This window comes from Rhinoderma darwinii, chromosome 3, assembly GCF_050947455.1.
Source record: "Rhinoderma darwinii isolate aRhiDar2 chromosome 3, aRhiDar2.hap1, whole genome shotgun sequence".
NCBI classification, from domain to species: Eukaryota; Metazoa; Chordata; class Amphibia; order Anura; family Rhinodermatidae; genus Rhinoderma; species Rhinoderma darwinii.
In genome coordinates, this window is record NC_134689.1 from 290,714,766 (window position 1) to 290,734,504 (window position 19,739).

Sequence of the window (19,739 nt, forward strand, 5' to 3'; positions counted from 1 at the left end):
TGAGAAGGGAAGTGATGTCATATTAAAGAGGCCCTGTCACTAGGTCATCAAATCAAAACTGCATATGGAACCTGAATCCTTCTGTCTCCTAAATTCCAGCTGTGTGTGTTATTCCTGCACCCTCCCTTTCCTGAGATACAGCACCCCATTGTTTTCGCTCCCGATATGCAAATTCACTGTAGTCAACAGGGTGTGAACTACAGTGATTCTCACTAGGTGGAGCCAGCTTCACCGCCTCAGACGCTGTCAAATCAGCGCGAGGCAGCTTCAGACCCGCTCTGAAGTCTCCAACGAGCATGGTCTCGTGATAAAAGTTTGTACTCAAGATCACGCTGGTCTGAAGCTTTCTCGCACATATTGGACAGCGTCCGAGGCTGTGAAGCTGGCTACACCTCGTGAGAATCAATGTAGTTCATTCACACACTGTTGACTACAGTGAATTTGCATGTCGGGAACCAAAACAACGGTGGGGGGGGTTTATCTCAGGAGCAGGGGGGCCTATGAATAAAAGAAAAACCCCACTAGAACCAAGGGGATATGCAGATTTGATCTGATGACCTGGTGACAGGTCCTCTTTAAGAAACTACATCCAGCCGGTCTCCAATTTCTACTTTAACCTTTTGGCCTGCTGTTAACAGCCATACCCAGCATCACGTAAGTTTGAGACAAACAAATTTATTTGAAAAAAAAAGCAGCATTCAATCATACGTTTGCGGCTGGAATTTGCATACAAGCAGAGGTTTTAGCGCAAAAACAATTCATATATACAACTTACGTCTGCAACATTAAGAGCTTGTGCTCAAAAAAGCGCTGAAACAGGCCACACAATATTTGGCTGTCATCCACAAATGTGTTAAAAATATGTACGGCAAACCGCTACTATGCTACTAAAATCAAAATTTTGAGTGCATAGCATACTATATATAAATAACACAACCACCTTCATGCAACTTTGTATTAAAGAGGCTCTGTCACCACATTATAAGTGCCCTATCTTCTAAATCATGTGATCGGCGCTGTAATGTAGAGTGTTTTTTATTTAGAAAAATGATAATTTTTGACTGAGTTATGACCTAGATTGGCTTTATGCTAATGAGTTTCTCAATGGACAACTGGGCGTGTTTTACTATATGACCAAGTGGGCGTTCTACAGAGGAGTCTGATGCTGACAATCAGACCAATCAGCGTCATACACTTCTCTCCATTTATTTACTCTGCAGATAGCGATATAGCTATATTGCTATGTGCAGCCACATAAAAACACTATCACATTACTGCAGTGTCATGACAATGAATATACATTACCTCCAGCCAGGAAGTGATGTGTATTCAGAATCCTGACCACTTCTCTGCCCGGCTCTGTGATGCACAGCAAGCCCTCGCTGTAAATGACAGTTTACAGCGTAATCTCGCGAGACTACGCCTGCTATTATGTAAATCGCAGAGACGTGCAGAGAAGTGACAGGATTCTGAATACACAGGACGTCCTGGCTGGAGGTAATGTATATTCATTATCAGGACACTGCAGTAATGTTTGTGTATGTGGCTGCACATATCGATATAGCTATATCGCTATGTGCTGTATAAATGAATGGAGAGAAGTGTATGACACTGATTGGTCAGTCATACACTCTGTACAACGCCCACTTGGCCAAAAAGTAAAACACGCCCAGTTGTCCATTGAGAAACTCATTAGCATAAAGCTAATATAGGTCATAACTCCGTCAAAAATGATCGTTTTTCTAAATAAAAAACACTGCTGTAATCTACATTACAGCGCCGATCATATTATGTGCAAGATAGGCCACTTATAATGTGGTGACAGAGCCTCTTTAACCCCTTCCCGACATTTGACGTACATGTACGTCATGGAAAGCATTGACTTCCCGCAAAATGCCGTACATGTACGTCAAATGTTTGGCACCGGCTCAGAAACTGAGTCGCTGCCATCATCACCGGATCTCAGCTGTATCTTACAGCTGACATCCGACTGTAACGGCGGGGACCGAAATTAGCTTCGATCCCCGCCATTAACCCCTTAAGTGCAGCGCTCAAACGCGATCGCTGCACTTAAGGTGTTTGCAGCTCATCGGAGCCCCAGCAATGAAATTGCCGGGGTTCCGGTGGCTGCAATGGCAACCGGAGGCCTAATACTGGCCTCCCGGTCTGCCTAGCACCGAAGCCGGTCAAGATCCGCCCGGCGGCGGAGCCTGATCGGCTTCCGTAGCTGCCGGCAAGATGGCGCCGGGTCAGGAGCTGATCCGGCGTCATCAGCGGTGGATGTCAGCTGTACTGTACAGCTGACATCCACCTGTAACGGCAGGAACCGGACCTAGCTCCGATCCCTGCCATTAACCCCTTCGATGCAGCAATCGAAAGCGATTGCTGCATCGTAGCGGTTACTAGCAGATCGACAGGCAATCGGGACTGGCGACTGCTGTTATGGCAACAGGAGACACAATGGTCTCCTGCTCTGCCATTACGGAAGCCTATTAGGCCCCGCCGGGAGGCGAAGCCTAATCGGCTTGCTGTCAGTGAATGACTGACAGATCTAATACATTGCACAACATAGGTAGTGCAATGTATTAGAAAAAAAAAATCTGACCGTTGGACCTTCAAGTCCCCTAGTGGGACTTGAAGAAAAGTGTAAAAAAAAGTGCAAAAAATAAAAGTTTGAAAACAATAAAAGTTTCAAGTAATCAAATAAAACACAATCCCCCTTTTACTCTTATCAAGTCCTTTATTATTGAAAAATAATAATAAACCATATGTATTTGGTATCGCCACGACCGTAACGACCTGAGGTATCCAAATATTGTATTATTTATTGCACGCGGTGAACAGCGTAAAAAAAACCGTAAAAAACTTTACCAGAGTTTCTGTTTTTTAGTCACTTTGCCCTACAAATATTAGAATAAAAAGTGATCAAAAAGTCGCACGTATCCAAAAATGGTACCTATAAAAACTATAGCTCGTCCCGCAAAAAACAAGCCCTCATACACCTCCGTCGACAAAAAAATTAAAACGTTATGGTTCTCACAACTTTGCGACAGAAAAAAAATACATTCTTTTTACAAAAGTAATTTTATTGTGAAAAAAGTTGTAAAACATAAAAAAATGCTATAAATTAGGTATCGCCGGAATCGTACTGACCCGCAGAATAAAGTTAACATGTAGTTTATAACGCATGGTGAACGATGTATAAAAAAACCGAAAAAAGCTGTGCCAGAATTGCATTTTTTTGTTTACCTGGCATCCCAAAAAATAGGATAAAAGGTGATCAAAAAGTCACATGTACCCCAAAATGGTACCAATAATAACTACAGCTCGTCCCGCAACAAACCAGCCCTCATACCGCTACATCTATGAAAAATAAAATTAGTTATGGCTCCAATAAGTCAGGAAATAAAAAAATATGCAGTTGTGCCCGAGGGGAACATTTCTTCTGTTTGAAGAGGCGATTTATCAAGGACCTAAAATTAGGGAACCAGGAAAGGGAGGGCCCAAACATATCCGCTGGAAGCGACGGTGCCCGTATTATACCAGGACAACACTTTCCCAGCAAAATTCCCCAAACTACAAAGGCGCGGAGTGTGGACCAAAAGGGGGATAAGAAATGACACCATTTATCAGTGCGACACTGGCCTGTGCGGAAAGGATTGCTTCACAGCGTAACACACATCTATGGATTATTAATTTTTTTGTCATACCACCTGACTATGCCCCTTATATACTCCGCCCCGCTTACATGTACCCCCACATTATAAAACACCAGCAATACTCAAACAAATTTAGTACCAAGCAAAATCCGCTCTCCAAAAGCCAAATGGTGCTCCCTCGGCTCTGAACCCTACAGCGTGCCCAAACAGCAGTTTCCTTCAACATATATGGCATCGTCATACCCGGGAGAACCCTTTTAACAATTTTTGGGGTGTGTGTCTCCAGTGTCATAAGCTTGGCATGACATATTTGCCACTGAATGGCATATCTAGGGAAAAATATAAATTTTTAATTTGCACCATCCGCAGTGCATTCATTTATGGAAAAGACCTGTTGGGTGAAAATCCTCACTACACCTCTTAATAAATGCCTTGAGGGGTGCAGTTTCCGTAATGGGGTCACTTCTCAGGGGTTTCTTTTTATTGTTTCACATCTGAGCCTCTGCAGTTGTGAACCAATACTTTGTAAATCGCCAAATTAGGCCTCCACTCCGCATGGTTCTCTTCACTCCTGAGCCCTGTCATATGTCCAGGCAAAAGATTAGGGCCACATGTAGGGTGTTTCTAAAACCGGGAAACACCGCATAATAATTAGAGGGCTGTCTTGTTATGGTGGCGCAAGCCGGGCACCACATATTGGCCTATCTATGGAAGAAAATCCCATTTTCACTCTGCAACATCGAGTGAACACTAATTTCTACAAAACACCTGCAGGGTTAAAATGCTTACTACACCCCTTGGTAAATGCATTGAGGGGTGTCGTTTCCAAAATGGGGTCACTTCTGGGGGGTTTCCACTGTTTTGGGCCCACAGGCGCCCAGAAACTAATCCAGCAACATCTGCACTCCAAATGGCGGTCCTTCCCTTCTGAGCCCTGCCGTTTGCCCAAACAGCAGTTTATGACCACATATGGGGTATTGCCGTACTCGGGAGAAATTGCTTTACAAATTTTGGGTTCTTTTTTTCCTTTATTTGTTGAGAAAATGAAAAAATTTGCGCTAAAGCTACGTCTTATTGAAGAAAAAGGACTGTTTTTATTTTCACTGCCTAATTCTAATAAATTCTATGAAACGTCTGTGGGGTCAAAATGCTTACTACACCCCTAGATGAATTCCTCAAGAGGTGTAGTTTCCTAAATGGAGTCCCTTTTTGGGCGTTTTCATTGTTTTGTCCCCTCAGGGGCTTTGCAAATGTGACATGGCCTCCGCAAACCATTCCTGCTAAATGTGATCTCAAAAAGCCAAATAGTGCTGTTTCCCTTCTAAGCCCTGCCGTGTGTCCAAACAGCCGTTTATTACCACATGTGGGGTATTGTTTTACTCGGGAGAAATTGCTTCACAAATTTTGTGGTGCTTTTTCTCCTTCAGTCCTTCTGGAAATGAGAAAAAATTAGCTAAACCTAGATTTTTTTTGAAAAAATGTAGATTATTATTTTCAGGGCCTACTTCCAATATTTTCTGCAAAAAAACTGTGGGGTCAAATCGCTCACTATACCCCTAGATAATTTCCTCAATGGGTGTAGTCTCCAAAATGGGGTCACTTGTGGGGGGTTTCCACTGTTTTGTCCCCTCAGGGGCTTCGTAAATGTGACATGGCCTCCGCAAACCATTCCTGCTAAATGTGGACTCCAAAAGCCAAATGGCGCTCTTTCCCTTCTAAGCCCTGCCGTGTGTCCAAACAACCGTTTATTACCACATGTGGGGTATTGTTTTACTCGGGAGAAATTGCTTTACAAATTTTACGGTGCTTTTTCTCCTTCAGTCCTTGTGGAAATGAGAATAAATTAGCTAAACCTACATTTTCTTTGAAAAAATTTAGATTATCATTTTCACAGCCTACTTCCAATAATTTATGCAAAAAACCTGTGGGGTCAAAACGCTCACTATACCCCTAGATAATTTCCTCAATGGGTGTAGTTTCCGAAATGGGGTCACTTGTGGGGGGTTTCCACTGTTTTGTCCCCTCAGGGGCTTTGTAAATGTGACATCGCCTCTCAAACCATTCCTTCTAAATTTGAGCTCCAAAAGCCAAACGGCGCTCTTTCCCTTCTAAGCCCTGCCGTGTGTCCAAATATCCATTTATTACCACATGTGGGGTAGTGTTTTACTCGGGAGAAATTGCTTTACAAATTTTGCGATGCTTTTTCTCATTTAGTCCTTGTGGAAATGAGAAAAAAAATCGCTAAACCTACATTTTCTTTGAAGAAATGTTGATTTTAATTTTCACGGCCTACTTCCAATAATTTCTGTAAAAAACCTGTACGGTCAAAATGCTCACTACACCCCTAGATAATTTCCTTGAGGTGTCTAGTTTCCCAGATGGGGTCACTTTTGGGGGATTTTCACTGTTTTGGCACCGCAAGAGCCCTTCAAACCTGACATGGTGCCTAAAATATATTCTAACAAAAATAAGGCCCCAAAATCCACTAGGTGCTCCTTTGCTTCTGAGGCCTGTGCTTCATTCCAGTAGCACGCTACGGCCACATGTGGGATATTTCCTAAAACTGCAGAAACTGGGCAACAAATATTGAGTTGCATTTCTCTGGTTAAACCTTCTGTGTTATAAAAAAAATTGTATTAAAAATTTATTTCTGCAAAAAAATATGAAATTTGTACATTTCACCTCTACTGTGCTTTAATTGCTGTGAAATGTGTAAAGGGTTAAGACATTTTCTAAATGCTGTTTTGAATACTTTGAGGGGTGAAGTTTTTAAAATGGGGTGACTTTTTGGGGGTTTCTAATATATAAGGCCCTCAAAACCACTTCACAACTGAACTGGCCCCTGTAAAAATAGCATTTTGAAATTTTCTTGAAAATGTCAGAAATTGCTGCTAAAGTTCTAAGCCTTGTGAGGTCATAGAAAAATAAAAGGATGTTCAAAAAACTATGCCAATCTAAAGTAGACATATGGGTGATGTTAATTAGCAACAATTTTGTGTGGTATTACTGCCTGTCTTACAAGCAGATACATTTAAATTGAGAAAAATGCTAATTTTTGCAATTTTTCACTATATTTTCGTGTTTTTCACAATTAAATACTGAATGTATCGACCAAATTTTACCACTATCTTAAAGTCCAATGTGTCACGAGAAAACAATCTCAGAATCGCCCGGATAGGTGAAAGCATTTCAACGTTATTACCACATAAAGTGAAACATGTCAGATTTGAAAAATGAGGCTCTGTCAGGAAGGTCAAAAGTGGCTAAAGAGGGAAGGGGTTAAACCGTGATTAAAAGCAAAAATTGCCTGAAAATTCAACTTTGTGATTAACATGTGTACCTAAGCAGACTAACAAAATGGACTGTTAAATGTGACGCGTTAAGACATACCACACATGTCTACATTCATAGGTGCGTAATACAAAACAAAACACAAACAGCCCAAACCACAAGAATGCCCCAAACAAATTTTGCATGCAATCTAAATTAGGGATTATATAGATTTATAACTTTCTATCTGCATTCTGCCTTTTCGCCCCATCTCCTCCTCCACACAGACTTAAGTGAAAGCTGCAAATTAATGCAGTGCCCTCTTTAACCCCTTAAAGGACGAATGTCGCAAATTTTTTTTTTACATCAATTTCCTTTTAGTGTTTTATTAAAAAATGTTTTATTTATTTGTGTTTGTTTTACTTTTTTTTTATTTTTTAACTTTTTCTTGTCTATGGGGGCTGCCATTTTTTTTTCCATCTCTGTATGTGTCGATTAACGACACATACAGACATGGAATACGGCACATACAGCCCCATAGTGAATGCGAACGGCGCCCGTTCCATCCACTATACTGTACGCCGTCTTTGTGGGAACGGCGCATGCGCCGCTCCCACACCGTCCAAATTGAAGGTCTTCGGCCGAGCGACGTCCGGCGCCATTTTCTTGTGGACCGGAAGCCGCGGCCGGACAGTAAGATTACTACTTCCGGTCGCGGCTTCCGGACTTGTGCACTTGGAGCAGAGGGAGCGGCGGTGGCAGGAGCAGGTAAGTTAGGTCTGTGTATGTACGTGTTTTAGTGTGTGATTACTACTGTATGTAAACCTACTACACTGTGTTGGCTCAAAAAATGGCGACACGCAGTGTAGGAGGTTTGACCGTTCAATCCCCTCCTTTCTCCTGGCACTAGCCAGGATAAAGGAGGGGGGATTCTGTGAGCTCACTAGAGCGAGTGTGTATTCTCAAATTTTGCAGCATAAAGCAATGTGGTTGCTTTACCACATGCCAATGCTGCAATTTTGGGAATTGCTCCATCTAGTGACCAGCACTGGGAAATTTTATAAATTAGAATCTAATTTATAATATTTCCTGACTCGTGAAAAAATTAAAAAAATGAGAACAATGTTTAATCACTTATACACTAACTGTTTAACAAAAAAAAACAAAAACATTTTTTTTCTAGCGACACATTCCCTTTAAGGACGCAGCCTAGTTTGGGCATTAAAGAGGCTCTGTCACCAGATTTTGCAGCCCCTATCTGCTATTGCAGCAGATAGGCGCTGCAATGTAGATTACAGTAACGTTTTTATTTTTAAAAAACGAGCATTTTTGGCCAAGTTATGACCATTTTTGTATTTATGCAAATGAGGCTTGCAAAAGTCAAACTGGGCGTGTTTAAAGTAAAAGTACAACTGGGCGTGTATTATGTGTGTTACATCGGGGCGTTTTTACTTCTTTTACTAGCTGGGCGTTCTGACGAGAAGTATCATCCACTTCTCTACACAACGCCCAGCTTCTGGCAGTGTTCTCGAGAGATCACGCTGTGTCGTCACTCACAGGTCCTGCATCGTGTCGGACGAGCGAGGACACATCGGCACCAGAAGCTACAGTTGTTTCTGCAGCAGCATCGGCGTTTGCAGGTAAGTCGATGTAGCTACTTACCTGCAAACGCTGATGCTGCTGCAGAATCAACTGTAGCCTCTGGTGCCGACACGTTGCAGGACCTGGGGCAGGAAGTGAGTGACGTCACAGCGTGATCTCTCGAGAACACGCTGTGTCTGCACTGCCAGAAGCTGGGCGTTCTGAAGAGAAGTGGATGATACTTCTCGTCAGAACGCCCAGCTAGTAAAAGAAGTAAAAACGCCCCGATGTACGCACATAATACACGCCCAGTTGTACTTTTGCAAGCCTCATTTGCATAAATACAAAAATGGTCATAACTTGGCCAAAAATGCTCGTTTTTTAAAAATAAAAACGTTACTGTAATCTACATTGCAGCGCCTATCTGCTGCAATAGCAGATAGAGGTTGCAAAATCTGGTGACAGAGCCTCTTTAAGGCTCAGAGCCCATTTTTGAAATCTGACATATTTCACTTTATGTGGTAATAACGTCAGAATGCTTAAATCTATCCAAGCGATTCTGAGACTGTTTTCTTGTGACACTTTGGGCTTCATGTTCGTGGTAAAATTTGGTCGATATATTCAGTGTTTATTGGTGAAAAATTGCAAAATTTAGAGTCAATTTAGAAAAAATTGCATTTTTCAGAATTTAAATGCATCTGCTTGTAAAACAGTTGGTTATACCACGCAAAATAGTTACTAGTTCACATTCCCCATATGTCTACTTTAGATTGGCATCGTTTTTTGAACATTTTATTTTTCTTGGACGTTACAAGGCTTAGAACATAAACAGCAATTTCTCTTTTTTTTAAGAAAATTTCAAAAGCCATGTTTTTAAGGTACCTGTTCAGTTCTGAAGTGGCTTTCAGGGGCCTATGTATTAGAAACCCCAATAAAACACCCCATTTTAAAAACTAGACCCCTCAAAGTGTTCAAAACAGCATTTAGAAAGTTTTTTTTTTAACCCTTCAGGCATTTCACAGTAATTAAAGCAAAGTGGAGGTGAAATTTGCAAATTTCATTTTTCTTTGAATTTTATTCAATTTTTTTCGTGTAACACAGAAGATTTTACCAGAGAAACACTACTAAATATGTATTGTCCAGATTCTGCAGTTTTTAGAAATGTCCCACATGTGGCCCTACTGCGCTCGTGGACTAAAACACAAGCCCTAGAAGCAAAGAAGCACCTAGTGCATTTTGGGGCCTCTTTTTTATTAGAATATATTTTAGGCAGCATGCCAGGTTTGAAGAGGTGTTGAGGTGCCAAAACAGTAGGAATCCCCCAATAGTGACCCCATTTTGGAAACTACACACCTCAAAGACTTCATTTATGGTTGTTGTTAGAATTTTGACCACACAGTTTTTTCACAGCACCTATTTTAATTGGGCTGTGACATTAAAAAAATGTCATTTTTTTCCAATAAGATGTAATTTGTGATCAAAATTTCCTATTTTCACAGGGAACAAAATACCCCATTTTGTTGCCCAATTTGTCCTGAGTGCAGCAATACCTCATTTGTGGTGATAAACTGCCGTTTGGGCCCATGGGAGGGCTCAGAAAGAAAGGAGCGCTATATGTTTGTTGGAGTCCAGATTTTGCTGGATTGGTTTTCGGGTGCCATGTCGCATTTACAGAGCACCAGAGGTATCAAAGCAATGGAAACCCACCAGAAGTGACCACATTTTGGAAACTACACCCTTCAAACAATTCATTTATGGGTAATGTGACTATTTAGACCCCATAGTTTCTTCACATAACTTATTTGAATTGGGCTGGGAATTTAAAAAAAAAAACTTTTTTTCCAATAATATGTAGTTTTAGCTCAAAATTTCTTATTTTCACAAGAAATAAAATACCCCATTCTGTTGCCCAATTTGTCCTGAGTGCGTCAGTACCCCATTTGTGGTGATAAACTGCTGTTTGGGCCCATAGGAGGGCTCAGAAGGAAAGGACCACCATTTGGCCTACTGGGGATTTTTTGGTGTGAAGTCATGTATGCTGAAGCCCCTGAGGTACCAGTACAGTTGAAACCCCCAAGAAGTGACTCCGTTTTAAAAACCACACTCTTGAGGCATTCATCTAGAGGTGTAGTGAGCATTTTGACCGGAGACATACACCCCATAAACTGTAATGTGGGTTCTCACAGGTACATCAATACCCTACATGTGGCTGTTATCAGCTGCCTGGGCACACAACAGGGCCCAGAGTGGAAAGACGAGGGGGGATAAGCTGTGCGGAGTGCATCAGGGTAAGTAAAACTGGGGTAGATTAAAAATCAAGGGATGTATGATACATTTTGAAGCACTCTTTCATACGGAGCCTTAGTTTTTCGGGACACGTGTCACATTGATATATTGTGTCCTTCCTTATCCCCCTCTTATAGCAGACTTTGTACCTCTTTTCCTTTCTTGCCAGTTTGGGGAACTTCTCCTGGAAAGTGTTGCCCTGGTGCGATGCGTGTGGCCCCGCTTCCAGAAGTACTGGGTGCCGCCCGTTCTTTGTCCCTAAAAATTAGTTTCTTGATAACCACCTCTTGAAATTCCAGGAAAGTTCCCGTCTGGCCTGTACATCGATGTAGCACGTACGCATTGTACAATGCCATCTGTATGATGTGCCCGGCCAGCTTCTTATACCACACCGCATGGCGCTGTAGGGCTTCAGGACTTGATCTGACAAGTCCACCCCTCCCATGTACCTATTGTAGTCCAGGATGCAGTCCGGTTTGGGGGTCTCTGTACTGGTGTGGCATCTCTCTTGTCCTTGTACATGACACACAATATGTTGCTGCTAGAATGTGCCCTGCTCTCACCCCTTCTGAGTGTTTGCCCTGCAGAGTCTTAGGGAGGCCTCTCAGATTTCTTCTAGCAGTGCCGCATGCCGCAGGACTTCTGTAAGCGAGGCACCTGAAGAGTGGGACGCTGGTATAAAAATTATCCACGTAGAGGTGGTCACCCTGGTCCAGCAGTGGGTGCACCAAATCCCACACAATTTTTGCATTAACTCCCAGTAAGGGGGGGGCATTCTGGGGGCTGAATACTGGTGTCCTTCCCTTCATATATCCTAAACCTGTAGGTATACCCTGATGCACTCTCGCACAGCTTATACTTCTTCACGCCATACCTTGCCCTCTTACCCGGCAGGTACTGGCGGAATTGAACCCTCCCTTTAAAATCTACTAAGGACTCATCAATAGAAATACACTTCTCGGGGGAAAACCGGGCACTGAAACTGTCTAATAGGGGTCTCCGTTTATACAAACGGTCAAAACTGGGTTCATCTCGGGGTGGGCACGGCTCATTATCAGTATAATGTAAGAAGCGAAGTATTGCCTAATTTATTTCTTTTTTTGGGTTCCAGTTCAGTTCTGAAGTTGCTTTGAGGGGCCCATATATTAGAAACCCCTATCAAACACCCCATTTTAGAAACTAGACCCCTCAAAGTATTCACAAAAGCATTTAGAAAGTTTATGAACCCTTTAGGTGTTTCACGGGAATTTAGAGCAAAGTAGAGGTGAAATTTACATTTTTTTTATACCATTTTTTTTTTTTATAACACAAAAGGTTTTACCAGAGAAACGCAACTTAATACTTATTGCCCAGATTCTGCAGTTTTGAGAAATATCCCACATGTGGCCCTAGTGCGGTAATGGACTGAAGCACCGGCAACCAAAGCAAAGCAGCACCTAGTGGATTTTGAGCCCTCCTTTTTATTAGGCACCATGCCCGGTTTGAAGAGGTCTTGTGGTGCCAAAACAGTAGAAACCCCCCAAAAGTGACCCCATTTTGGAAACTAGACCCCTTGAGGAATTCATTGTAGTTTTCTTGGGGTGCATGCGACTTTTTGATCAGTTTTTATTCTATTTTTAAGTGGCGCGGTGACTAAAAAACAGCAATTCTACTATTTGTTTTTATTCTATTTTTTACAGTGTACACCGTGCGCTATAAATGACATTCATTTTATTCTGCGGGACGATACGATTACAGCGGTGTTTATGTTTTTTTTAGGTCTTATGGCATTTGCACAATAAAATACGTTTTGTAAAAAATCATTTACTTTTTGTGTTACCTTATTCTAAGAGCCAGAACTTTTTTTTTTCCATCAATAAAGCCGTGTGAGGACTTATTTTTTGCGTAACGAACTGTAGTTTCAATCGGCACCATTTTTAGGTACATGCGACTTTTTGATCTCATTTTATTCCATTTTTTTGGGAGGTGAAGTGACCAAACAATTGTGATTCTGGTATGGTTTATTATTTTCTTTTACGGCGTTTTTCGCGCCATTTTCGCGGCGTTTTTTACGTCCGTTTTTGGAGCTGTTTTCATTGGAGTCTATGAGAAAACAGCTCCAAAAACGTCCAAAGAAGTGTCCTGCACTTCTTTTGACGAGGCTGTATTTTTACGCGTTGTCGTTTGACAGCTGTCAAACGACGACGCGTAAAAATACAGCCTCATCTGCACAGTACGTCGGCAAACCCATTCAAATGAATGGGCAGATGTTTGCCGACGTATTGTAGCCCTATTTTCAGACGTAAAACGAGGCATAATACGCCTCGTTTACGTCTGAAAATAGGTCGTGTGAACCCAGCCTTAGAGCTGTCGGCTACTCACTGACAGCAAGCATAGTGGCTCCTGACTTCGTCAGGACCCACTAGGCTTCCGTCGATGGCATAGCCGGACGCCATTGTTTGGTGTCCGGTTGCCATAGGCACCATCGCCAGCCGCTATCGTATAGCAGGCTGGCGATTGCAGCTTAACCCCTAAAAAGCTGTGATCACTATTGAACACTGCTTTTTAAGGGTTAATCAGCGGGGACACAGCGATCGGTCCCTGTTGTAGGAGCTGCGGCAGCTGCTGTACGAGACAGCAGCTGTCACAGCTCCTGTATATTCCGTTGCTGAGCGCGAACGTATTGGTTAGCGCGACGGAATAGTACGTCTCTGAGCGCGAAGGGGTTAAAGAGGCTCTGTCACCAGATTATAAATTCCCTATCTCCTACATAATATGATCGGTGCTGTAATGTAGACAACAGTGGTTTTTATTTTGAAAAACGATCATTTTTGAGCAATTTTAGCTTTATGCTAATTAGTTTCTTAATACACAACATGGCGTGTTTTTACTTTTTACCAACTGGGCGTTGTAAAGAGGAGCGTATGACGCTGCCCAATCAGTGACCAATCAGCGTCATACACTTCTCATTGTTGCAGCCCATTGTTAATGTGATTGTGCAGTGATAGAAGCTCGGCTGGAACAGTGAGAAGTGTATGACACTGATTGGTCAGCGTCATACGCTCCTCTGTGCAACGCCCAGTTGGTAAAAAGTAAAAACACGCCCAGTCGGTCACTAAGAATCTAATTAGCATAAATCTAAAATTGCTCATAACTTGCTCAAAAATGATCGTTTTTCAAAATAAAAAACACTGCTGTTATCTACGTTACAGCGCCGATCAGATTATGTAGGAGACAGGGCACTTATAATGTGGTGACAGAGCCTCTTAAACCTGCTATAACTCTGGCCCCATGCACACAACTGTAGATTTCGTTCGTAATTGCGGTCCGCATTAATTTCTATTGACCACGGACACATTCCCGTGTATTTTCGGTAAGTTGTCCGGGCTGTAGAAGCCTCAGCAAAAGATAGGGCATATCTAATTTTTTTGCTTTTTACGGACCGTTCTCCCATACCTTATATTAGAGCAGGGACTGGAAATGCGGTTGGCTGTCCACGGCCAGGCATGCCTGTAATCGCGGACCGTGATTACGGGCATGACAGTGTGCATGAGGCCTAAGGCTGTGTGTCGTGGCAAGAGCTGCAGTGCAGGTTTTGTTTGAAAGCTAAGATACACACACCAAGTTGCAGATTTTGGTATAGATTTTGATGCAGATTTTTGAGTCCAAGCCAGTAGTGGATTCACAACGAATGGGAAATATAAAAGAAGAATTTATACTTCTCCTTCCTCCTGGATCCTCTTTAGGCTTTGGCTTAAGATACTGCATCAAAAACTCGTAGATTTATCAAAACTAGTACAAAGATAAAGTGGAATAGTTGCCCATAGAAACCAATCGGATTTCAGATGTCATTTTCTAAACTGCCTTTGGGAAATGAGAGATGGATTCTGATTGGTTGCTATGGGCAACTACTCCACTTTTTCCTTTGTACCACCAGTTTTTTGCAGTGTTATTAGTATGGTGGTAGAGTTTGACATGGTGCACACATATCATTGGTGCAATCTTGTTTTAACCTGCACAGCAGAAACTCATTAGTATTTTGAATATACGGTGCAGCTTATAAAGTGTTCTGGTCTTCACTCATGGACTATAGAGACTAAACATACAGCTGCGGGTTATGCAGAGCAGGTATGACTTATTTTAAGCTTTTCTAAACTAGTTTTTTGCATATCTTATGTAAGTTTAGGTCAGATAAAAGGAATAAGTTAAATGATATCTGCTGTTTAATTCGAGGGATTCTTTTCCTTGAATGTCAATAATTTCTTGCATTTGTCTTACATCTGATATATGTTCATGATGAAGGGTTTTTCCCATAATCATCACCTATCAAAAGAATAGGTGATAAATAGCAGATTGTTCGCGGTCCGACCGCTGGGACCCCCATCGATCACGAGTATGGGCTTACTGTGCCATTCCTTGGAGCCCCATAGGAATGGAGCAGTAGCGCATATGCTTGACCACCACTCTCTATTTTTATGGTCAGCCCCCACGGCTGACCCCACACGGTATAATGGCCCATAGCTGCCTCCCTACACAGTCTAATGCCCCCATAGTGCCTAATAGAAAAATAATAAAATAATTACTTCCCTAAGCCTGTTCCCATGATGAGTGGAGGAGATACTTCTCCTCCTTTGGTCTGTGCTATGAGTCACTCAGCGCAGACAGGCGTGATGACGTCACTACATTGTGCCTGTCTGCGCCGAGCCGCTAACCGCATAGTAAATAATGGAGCAAGGAGCCGTAGGCTCCTTGCTCCACAATTGATTTAAACTGTATCTGCGCCGTGAGGACACAGATACAGTTGGAATTGGGATATCTGTGAGTGGCTCGCGACCCCCCAGAAGTCTTCAGCCTTACCAAAACTGTGGACCGTCACCCACTGTGGGGGTCATGTGATCTAAACAATCTGACGCTGATGGCCACCGTATTGCACAATGTGTGGTGGTGTTGTATAAATTTACATATATTCTGGGAATATATTTTTGACATGTCCATGCTAGATAGTTGAAGGGGTTTTCCCATCAGAGACATTTGACATATCCACAGGATATTTCATAAATGTCAGGTAGATGTAGGTCCTTCCTCTGGGACCCGCACCTATCTCTAGAACGGGACCCCTAAACCCCGTTTTACTGCTGTGTTGTGGCTGAAGCGTGTGATTCTCGACCATGAATTACGGAAATAGTGTTGCTCTGGAATCACACGCTTCGGCCACAGCACAGAGCAGTAGAACGTGCTTTAGGGGTCCTCGTTCTAGAGATGGGTGGGACCTGCAGCCATCTGACACTTATGACATATTCTGTGGATATGTCATAAATGTCTCTGATGGGAAAGCCCCTTTAAATTTCATTTATTGCCTTATGTCACATTTTCCACTTATGGAAATGTTACATTTCACTTTTACCTTTGTCTAGTAAATCACGTTCAGCGATTTTATTTTTGGAGAGGATTGCTGTCAAGTTCTCCAGATCTTACTAATGTTCAATTTTCTTTTAACAATTTTAAGTACAGTCCTGTGGTATAAAATTGAGACTTGTAACCGGTCATGAATGCTTAAGCATTGTAATTTTACTTCAATTCACATGAATTTTGTAATGATACAGATTTACTAAAATTACACGTTTCACTTGTAGCTGCTTATTACTCTGTTTAATAATTTTTGTTTGTACCCTTGATTTTTCTTATCTTTTGCTGCCTCTGCGGTTTTTGTTGTATATGATTTATAAGGGATAATTCCCCACAGTATGAACTTCTTATTTGAAAGGTCCAGAACACAGAGCTGATGTATGTAAGGGTGCGATCGCTTTCCGTTGATGGGTTCCGTCTGAGCTTTCCGTCGTCGGAGGAACCCATCAACGGAAATGCAAACGTAAACCATGGCTTCCGTTTGCATTACCATTGATTTCAATGCTAATGCTTCTGTTGCTAATGCGTTCTGTTGGTCTCCGTTCCATAATGGTTCCGTTCTTTTGATAGTCAATAGCGCAGTCGGCTACTCTATTGATTCCGCAAAAAAACAAAACAACTGAGCCGTTATGGAACGGAGACAAACGGAACCCATTCGCAACGGAAGCATTACCATTGAAATCAATGGTAATTAAAACGGAAGCTATGGTTTCCGTTTGCCTTTCCGTTGATGGGTTCATCCAACGGAAAGCTCTGACTGAACCCATTAACGGAAACCAATGCTGATGTGAACAAGCCCTAATAATGGTATTCACACGACCATATAATTATGACCATGTTTCAATATGCAATCCGCATATTGAAATCTGCATTCTCTGAGCGGTCAAATGTCAGAGGAGCCTGAAAACGATATATGCAGCATCATTATTTTACACCTGCATTATTTTTCACATTTGATCCATATTTGCATCTATAATATGGGAGAAAATTCACCAAGTTGATGCGATTTCTAAATGTCATATTAGATATTTTTGATCGGTCAGGCCTACCACTATATTAAGTTCGATGAGTATTTAATATTATTTATTTTCCAAAGTTTCCATACATAGCGAATAAAGGACCTCAGTTCTTGTTGCCCATAGCAACCGATTACAGTGCAGCTTTCAGTCTTCTGCTACAGATAAGAATGAAAGCTGACCCCTGAATGGTTGTCCTAATACTAGACTATTGATGACGCTGAAGTTGTCTACTGCTAGATTAGAAACATTGGACTGTTCCCCAGTTATCTGCGATTGGAGTAATTGCAAAATGATGTGAATGTGTGATTAAAGTGGGCCTCTGTCATCTGTGGTTGACTTGATTATATCCGTTGTATTTTTTGCTATACAGAGCACTATATCAGGGAGCCAGCTTGTCAATTTGCTTAAAGGGAGTCACCGCTACACCGCTAACCCCATTATATAGGGGTAGAGGAGACCAGTTTAATCATACCTATGTCGGTGATCATTCTGTGACATGTCCCGCTACTTCACTTTGACCCCCTCCCCTATGCTCTTAAAGCGTATATGGAGTTTTATTAACTGGTGCCCTCCAGTTGCGGCCCTATGCCGTGGAACTGCCCCTCTGTGTTATCCAAAAATGGCCACAGCGCTTCAGAGTCTAAGACACTCCTTTTGTGCTTGGATTTGTCAGAACTGCTTACATGAGCAGCTGTGGCCAATCCGAGAACTGTGGGAGTATTTTAGACTCTTAATCAAAGAATCGCTGCAGCCATCTTGGGACAACACAGAGGAATCGCTGCAGCCATCTTGGGACAACACAGAGGGGACCCCTGAAGCGGCGGGGCCACGGCAGAGAGGTGCAACTGGAGGGCAACAGGTCATATTACTACATATACCCCGTCATATTTATAATGTTGTTGTGGGACCTGGGGGTCGCTTTAAGTGATGGCTTTTGGATTACATGGCATATGACACACGGGTCTAGTAGAGCCATCTATCTAGCAGAGAGGTGGGGTTACGGCCGAGAACCAACACAATTCACATTTATAGCACGCGAGGATTAAACGTTTATTTCCCAAGTGTGGTTTGCCGCATAATGGCTGACATAGGGGTAGAGGAGACCAGTTTAATCATACCTATCTACTGGTGTTAGCGGTGTTGGGAGGGGGTAGATGTGATGAGACTCAATTTAAAAAAAAAAAATAATTCTACTGGAAACTAACTGGGTGGTTTTCCATTTATATTTCTGGAAGTTGTTAGCAGGTTAGCCCCCTGCAGTAGAAGATTTCCTTTAAAGAGGCTCTGTCACCACATTATAAGTGGCCTATCTTGTACATGATGTGATCGGCGCTGTAATGTAGATTACAGCAGTGTTTTTTATTTAGGAAAACTATCATTTTTGACGGAGTTATGACCTATATTAGCTTTATTCTAATGAGATTCTCAATGGACAACTGGGCGTATTTTACTTTTTGACCAAGTGGGCGTTGTACAGAGGAGTGTATGACGCTGACCAGTGACCAATCCGCGTCATACACTTCTCTCCATTCATTTACAATGCACTAGCGATATAGCTATATTGCTATGTGCAGATACATAAACACACTATAACATTACTGCAGAATCCTGACTATGAATATACATTACCTCCAGCCAGGACGTGATGTGTATTCAGAATCCTGTCACTTCTCTGCACTTCTCTGTGATTTACAGCATAGCAGGCGTAGTCTCGCGAGATTACGCTGTAAGCTGTCATTCACAGCGTGATCTTGCTGTGCTGTGCTGTAAATCACAGAAACGCCACAGAAGTGTCAGGATTCTGAATAAACATCACGTCCAAGCTGGAGGTAATGTATATTCATTATCAGGACACTGCAGTAATGTTAGTGTTTGTGTATGAGGCTGCACATAGCGTCATACACTTCTCTCCACAACGCCCACTTGACCATATAGTAAAACACGCCCAGTTGTCCATTAAGAAACTCATTAGCATAAAGCTAATATAGGTCATAACTCTGTCAAAAATGATCGTTTTTCTATATAAAAAACACTGTTGTAACCTACATTACAGCGCCGATCACATTATGTACAAGATAGGGCATTTATAATGTGGTGACAGAGCCTCTTTAAAGCAGAAATGTATCCAAACTTTTGGGCACCTATTGTGTTACTGGAAACTTCTGACAAGGCATTTTAAGCTAAGGACCATCCAAACCAATGGCAGTTTCTTTCGAATGTTGTCAGACATTTACTTTCATTGATGAAAATCTTACTAGTGCCAAAGGGGTTTGTGTGCTCAATAGTTTGGGAAGTCAGTGGTAGAAGCTCACAGATTCCATTATTGATCTATTAACTCTTCTCTATTGGTATCTCAAATAGACATTTTGGGTGGACTTCCCCTTTATAGCCTCCAGAACTTGATTGGTCTCCCTGGAGAGCAGTTTTTCTACAGTAGTCTATAGACTTCATTTACAATATATTTCTGTATTGCAAGAATTGTGCTGTGTAAAGAATAATCATGCCTGATAAAGAAGTATTCTTTGAACCTGATAGTTTA

The 19,739-nt window shown here is 42.0% G+C and overlaps 1 protein-coding gene across 1 annotated transcript in view; it reads left to right on the forward strand.

The window, feature by feature from the left end:
• The window catches only part of TRPM7 (transient receptor potential cation channel subfamily M member 7), a 128,498-nt gene that overhangs the window by 29,632 nt on the left and 79,127 nt on the right, over positions 1-19,739 (forward strand). The window lies entirely within an intron of this gene.